This window comes from Macrobrachium nipponense, chromosome 8 (assembly GCF_015104395.2).
Source record: "Macrobrachium nipponense isolate FS-2020 chromosome 8, ASM1510439v2, whole genome shotgun sequence".
Lineage (NCBI taxonomy): Eukaryota > Metazoa > Arthropoda > Malacostraca > Decapoda > Palaemonidae > Macrobrachium > Macrobrachium nipponense.
Window position 1 is genome coordinate 111,566,501 of NC_087203.1, and position 6,899 is coordinate 111,573,399.

A 6,899-nucleotide genomic window follows, 5' to 3' on the forward strand; every position below is an offset into this window, starting at 1 on the left:
TAAAATTATCGGTCACCAAAAAAGGTGTTTATGTAGCTTTTAAATTAGGTCACCAAAAGGTAATTTCTGTAGCCCTCTAGCCTCAGTATCTTTTAAGATCTGAGGGCGGAAAGACAGACAGAGCCATCTCAATAGTCTTCTTTTACAGAAAACTAAAACGTGAATCTGACACTGCAAAATTTTCACGTAAGTGCCATTATGTTTTGTTCGTTTTTTATGGTGTTTTTACGTTGCATGGAACCAGAGGTTATTCAGCAACGGGACCAACGGCTTTACGTGACTTCCGAACCACGTCCAGAGTGAACTTCTATCACCAGAAATACACATCTCTCACACCTCGATATATAAATTGCTACACGATTGGTCCATAAGCATTGCTCCCTCTTTAGAATAAACCAAGGATATCTTAATCTCGAGGAATAGTCAATATTCACTATGACTCCACACACCTGAGTGGTGGTAATAAGATATCAAAACATTTAGAATTGCTGAGGGAGAATCCTCGATAAGGAAATGGCAGGAATATATTTCCTGATATTCCAGTTTATCATTTCCAGTTCCAGACAACTAACCTGTTAACAACGATAAGACAAAATGCCAAATATACATAAACAAGCTTACTGTAGCACACGCTGGAACCCGGGGCTGCTGTCTCCCCTACCCTCCCAATCCCCTACCTTACCCCGCCCCAAATCGGAGCATCCAAATAAGTTTGCTGGAGGAGGGTGGATGTCTCCCCTACCCGCCTGCTCCCTGACAAACCCCATCACCACCAACACCACCACCTGGGGCGGACACACCGGTTTTCAGGGGGTGGGTGGCTGTGTCATGTCTGCCTTACTGTAATCCAGGGTAGGACAAATAAGGTCAGATCCTCTTGGAATTTGTTATTATAAATAAATTTACATTATAAATAAATATACGAATCACTATCATTCATTAGCGTTAATTTTATTGTGTCTTTGGACCATCTCTTGAAAGGATTTACCGAATAAGGATTAGTAAATCATTTAAGCTAACAACTGTTTAACTGTAATCTTAATATTAAAATATACAATCATTTCAAACGTACAATAAAAATATTCCTTCCAAACCCCAAACACATCTGTTCTATGAATTCGCTCCAGTTTGGTATCGTAATTAAACTGCAAAGGATTTACTAACATTTTTGTAACTCTAACCATCACTTGAATTGATTCCTTGATTTCAAATTATCTTATGTAATCCACAATGAAATACTGTAATAGTTTTCTTCGTTCTGTACTGTTTTTTAAACAACCCAATTCACAACTCAATAAAAAAAAGCAAAACAATCGATTTTTCTGTATAGCGTAACATGCTGTATGAAACTCTCAGCCGCGGCCCATGAAACTGTCAGCCACGGACCGGTGGTGGCCTGTCCTATATCGTTGCCAGAAGCACGACTATGGCTAAGGTGGCCTGTGTTGTTCCAGACGCTCGGTCATGGCTAACTTTCAGCCAAGGCCCGGTGGTGGCCTGTGCTGTTTGGCACCAGATGCATGATCATGACTAACATTAAGCTTAAACAAAAACTACTGAGGTTAGAGGGCTGCAATTTGGTATGTTTGATGATTGGAGGGTGGATGATCACCATTTCAATTTTCAGCCCTCTAGTATCAGTAGCTTTTAAGATCTGAAAGCTAAAACATGAACCTGCACAACACTTAAACGTGTTTCAAAAAGCGCCTCGGTGGCGTGGTCGGTATGGTGTTGGCGTGCCACCTCAGTAACCGCGAGTTCGATTCTCGGGCATTCCATTGAGGAGTGAGAGATGTGTATTTCTGGTGATAGAAGTTCACTCTCGACGTGGTTCCGAAGTCACGTCAAGCTGAATAACCTCTGGTTCCAAGCAAAAAAACAACATAAAAACAAACAAGTAACATACGGACTTCGAAACATTACAGATCATGAACACTTGTCCTCTGCGGTATCTTGCGTTATCTTTTTATTTTTTTTTTTTTTTTTTATTTGAACATTTTAATTAACTGTCTGATATTCCAACTACGTGAACGGTTAGATGAACTCTCTTAATTAACGAGAAAGTGAACACTGGTAGCACTGAAGCAATCAGTGGAACAGTTAGGAGCATTTAATGATCAAATACAAGTTATATATATAAATGTGTATGTATATATATATATATATATATTATATGTATATATATATATATATATATATATATATATATATATATATAATATATATACATCATATATATATATATATATATATATATATATATATATATATATATATATATATAATATTGACGATCTATCGTTAGAACATGCAATATTTTATGTTGTCATAGAGCTCTATGATATATATATATATATATATATATATATATATATATATATATATACTAGATGCTCATACAGCAGTTCGTAACGATCATATTCCGTATATTTCATGTTCCTTGTTCTCAGTCCACGGACCATTAACGACTGGGACGTGTTTCTCAGCAGAACTAATAATAAACTAATAATAATGTCGAGAATGATGCAACGCCAGAAACATCGGTGTCGGTACCATCTGTTAACATCAGATTAAACGTTGTCGGTTTTTGTAGGCATTCCGGTTTATATTTTGTTATAATCGTTGTAACGATAATCATGATAGGTGAATGCAATGGTTAAGCAGTATAGTAAGAGCCAATTAGCGCGTTATCTCATGCAACGGTCCAAAAAGAACACTTAATTATGATATGATGATCATGATGATAATAGCAGAATGAAATACTTATTAGCGCGTCATATTCCTACAGTGATCCTAGGCGAACATCTTTGTTCAGTTATCAAAAAGAAAAAGAAAATAAAAGTACTTTTATTATATACCAGCTGATATATGCTATAAAAGCCTCCTTTTTTTATTACATCAAGTGGTATGTGGTACATTTAATATCCCCTAACCATGAAACCACCACAAGATGAATTCAATATCCACAATTTACAACATATTACTGAAACTTTATTCTTATTAAATCAACCAAGTCATCAGTATGCATTTAAAGAGGCCAGCATATAAAATTGTAAATGATTTACATAATATAGTTTGCGAGGAAATTTGCATTCTTCAAACATCGTTTTATGAAATACAAAATAAATTACAAGATTTTAAATAATCAATAATGAAAATTATAAGTAATTTACGTACGTAGTTTGCGAGGAAATTTACAGTCTTCAAATACATCGACTTATGAAATAAAAAATAAACTACAATATTAATACAATCCGTTACGTAGCCTACTAGCAATCCATCCAGTAATTTACGCATACATTTTAAACGCGGAAAGTTACATACTTCAAAATATAGCAAAATACAACAATACGATCCATTTCACGAAAGCAATTAAAGTAATTTACGTGTATATTTTACGAGGAAAATTACATGCCTCAAATACAGCGTCGTACGAATGAAAAATAAATTACAAGAAGAATAAAAAAGAAATTTAAGGAATTTACGTGTATCTTTCACGAGGAAAATGACATACTTCAAATACAGCGTCGTATGAAATACGAAATAAGTCAGAACAATAACAACAAATACGATCCGGTTCCCACAAACAATTCATCAACTTTCTTTCGCGGAGCCTGAAGCCCACCCACCCCCCACCCCCCACAAAAAAAATTATATATATATATATATATATATATATATATATATATATATATATATATATATAATATATATATATATATATATATATATATATATATATATATATAAAGAATACGATGTGCAGTTTAATCAGAGGAAGGAGATCGCCCTTTCCGTCATTTGACAAGAAGCACTCGTACATATTACACTTTCGACCAAACAAGCGTCTGACAATGGCGCCTAGAACCGCCACAGGGCCGATCCTTAACCAAAATAAACAAGTCGCGGTGGAGTGACTAATGCTTCTGCAAAGGACGTGGCCACACATTAGATCCTAATCTCGGTCGACATTTGCATGGTGACCCCTTCTATCATAGCTTGCTTCGTATGAGGCAGAGGGCATCATGATGATATAGACTTCGCTGTGGTGGGCCCCTTCAGTCTTTCCATTTTTCTGGTTTACTTTTTTATTTTTAGTTTATCCCGTTGGTATATATATATATATAATATATATATATATATATATATATATTTTATATATATAAATATATATATATATATATATATATATATATATATATATATATATGTGTGTGTGTGTGTGTGTGTGGTATGTATATATGTGTGGATATGTATATATATATATATATATATATATATATATATATATATATATATATATATATATAGATATATATGATATATATATATATATATATATATAGTATATATATATATATATATGTATGTATATATATATATATATATAATATATATATAAAAAGTATTAAAATATTATACTATATATATATATATATATATATATATATATATATATATAATATATATATATATATATATATACAAATAAACATTCAAGTACTTTTTTCAGGTTTTCTTTCTCTTTCAGTCCTTATTTCTGTTATGTTTGAGCGTCCTACTGAAACGATATTAATTGAGTTATTCTGAAATAGCTTAATTTCTTTTACAATTGAAGTCTTTTATTTTTTTTACAACTAGAGTATTTTTCTTTTTACAAACTTCATGGTTTTCCCACAGGAGTCTTTTTTTTCCACAGCGAACCTTCTTAATCTTTTTTACAAGTGGAGGCTTATTTTTTTAAATAATAAAATCTTATTTTTCAAGACTGAAGTCTTTCTAATTTTTTGTACAAATGAAGTCTATTTATTTTCTTTACAACTGAAGTGTTTATAAGTATATTTATTTGATCAAATTAAGAATTTATATTTTTTCTTTACAACAGAACTCTCATTAACAATCTTAATTCCTGTAAGGGCCCGGATAATAAAATTCACAAACCTACAATCCTTAAAACTAACTTCAACAACAAAAACATCTACAACACACATCACACACACACAACACACACACACACACACATGCACAGGCAATATCGCTTCATTTAACACCTGCTTATCTAATCCGCACGAATTCTCAAAGTTTTTTCATATCACGTCGATCCTGATAACACAGGCGAGATTTTATGTAAACGAAATTATGGAATTCTAAAGACATGCTTTAATTTACATTTTTGCCTCAATAGTAAAAAAAAAAGAAAAAAAAAGTAAATGTTACAATGTCCACGACAGATGAATAAGTTGATTGCTATTTTGGGATGAGTTCTGTCACCTGCTTCGAGATGTTGGATAAAATGTGCTTGTGTTTTGCACCTGTAAGCATTACTATTCCTGCTTTTTAACTTTTTTTACTTTACTATGACACTAGTGAGGAGATAAGGCATACTTTTTGAATCCTCGTCTTTGTGAGCAGTATGTAAATACAAATAATCAAAAGATACATCTGTTGGTAGACGAGAAAAAAAAAAATTTCCTTTACTCCTGCAGAAGTCAAGGCTATCATTTTTAGTTTCGATTAATAGTATATATATATATATATATATATATATTTATATATATGTATATATATATATATATATATATATATATATATATATATATATATATATATATATATATTTATATATATATATATATATATATATATATATATATATATATATATATATATATATATATATACCTACAGATATATTTTGTGGTAAAATTTTGGTTCCCCACAATAAGAAAAATGCCATCGTATGTATTAGATTTACCCAAAAAGTGATCAACGACTCCACCTCTTTACAAATACGAAGACACAGCGATCAGAAAACAGAAAAAAAAAGTCAGATTATGTGATAATCGAGACAACGGAAAAACTACTGAACATTGTGACTACAACCGCAACAGCTCCTGACGCAAAGCTGAAACAAATATGAAAGACAGGTAAATTTTTGGACGGGAATTAAACCTTGAAGCCATGGACCAGAAATAATGCCTATGCTTAGTAGAAAAGACTCAAAAATGAAGTAATGATTTCCAAAGTTCGCTAAGAGATAGGCTTTCTAATTGAGGGTTGCTTAAGATTTTTAAATGGGGTGAATACACTCGTCGAGTGGACAAATTATCACCATGTGCTATAGGTCATGATGCTCTCCAAAGATAATTTTTATAAGCATAACTGATAAAAACCCAGTAGATAAATAAAAATGCTTAGCCGATTAAAAAAAAAATAAGTAAAACCGAGCTTAAATTAGAGGTAAATTAAAAGCCAAAAACAAATCACGTTCTGGGTTGCATAACAATACATGCAATGAACGCCCTCGTTCCAAGTCAGTTCAGGGGCGCATAACGAAAAGGCAAGAAGTAAAATTACCAAAAGTATTCTGAATTACTGGTCCAAACGAAATAGCTAATATTCACAACTTTCCCCCTTACAAACGGTTGTAAACTAATAATCCCAACTTTCCACCTTACAAACGGTTGTAAACTCTGTCATTAAAAACCAATCAATTTATCACATTATTATTATTCACAACTTCTGCTATAACCCTCCATACATGTGTGATTACTTAAATGACAATCAACAAGTCAACAAGAGTTCCGAAAGTGCATCGCCAACGGCAAAATACCAACGTCCCAATAACCTGTCCCAGACAACTCACTGCACCAGGAAACTCTCAAATCAATCAATCGTAGACCAGGAACATTCCCATTGATGACAAGTTGAAGACGCCATTATGGTTTTTGTCATGGGATATAACGCTGCAATTTTCTCGCGGCGTGAAGGTTTATTAGAAACGCGATAGCTTCCGATAGCAGTTAACATTTAAGATCGACTGAAATCGCTTCCACTGTCAAGAGGAGTTTCAAAGACAGGAGAGAGAGAGAGAGAGAGAGAGAGAGAGAGAGAGAGAG